Source organism: Tarenaya hassleriana, unplaced genomic scaffold (assembly GCF_000463585.1).
Source record: "Tarenaya hassleriana unplaced genomic scaffold, ASM46358v1 Cleome124, whole genome shotgun sequence".
NCBI lineage: Eukaryota > Viridiplantae > Streptophyta > Magnoliopsida > Brassicales > Cleomaceae > Tarenaya > Tarenaya hassleriana.
Window position 1 is genome coordinate 270,663 of NW_010962834.1, and position 498 is coordinate 271,160.

Sequence of the window (498 nt, forward strand, 5' to 3'; positions counted from 1 at the left end):
CATGTTGGTTTAGTGCTCTATGATGTACTGTTTATGAGCTTTATTTAGATACATTTGATGTATTAATACTTTCTACGTTTTATGAGAGTATTTGATTCATTACATGTTCTTGTATGCTAGATGTGTTATGAAATCCATATATCATTATGAATGATATTAAACTCCCTAGTCTTGTGTCATTATGGGAATGATGACATAATAAGACTAGTATGATATGTGATTGATGATCATATAGATGATCATAGGTATTAGATACGATCACAGTCATAAGTATTCGTTGGAGAACGGAATACTGGATTTGACCCGCATGAGATTGTCACATGGACTAGCGTCATGACTTGAATCTCATATGACGGTTCCATGATTGGATCCTAAGACCTAGATATCTACGGAATCCAACATGACGAGTTGCGTACTTTGATTACGTCAAACGTCCTGCGTAACAGGAGGACTATAAAGGCGTGTATCAGGTACGAAACGAATCATGTGCTGGATTGT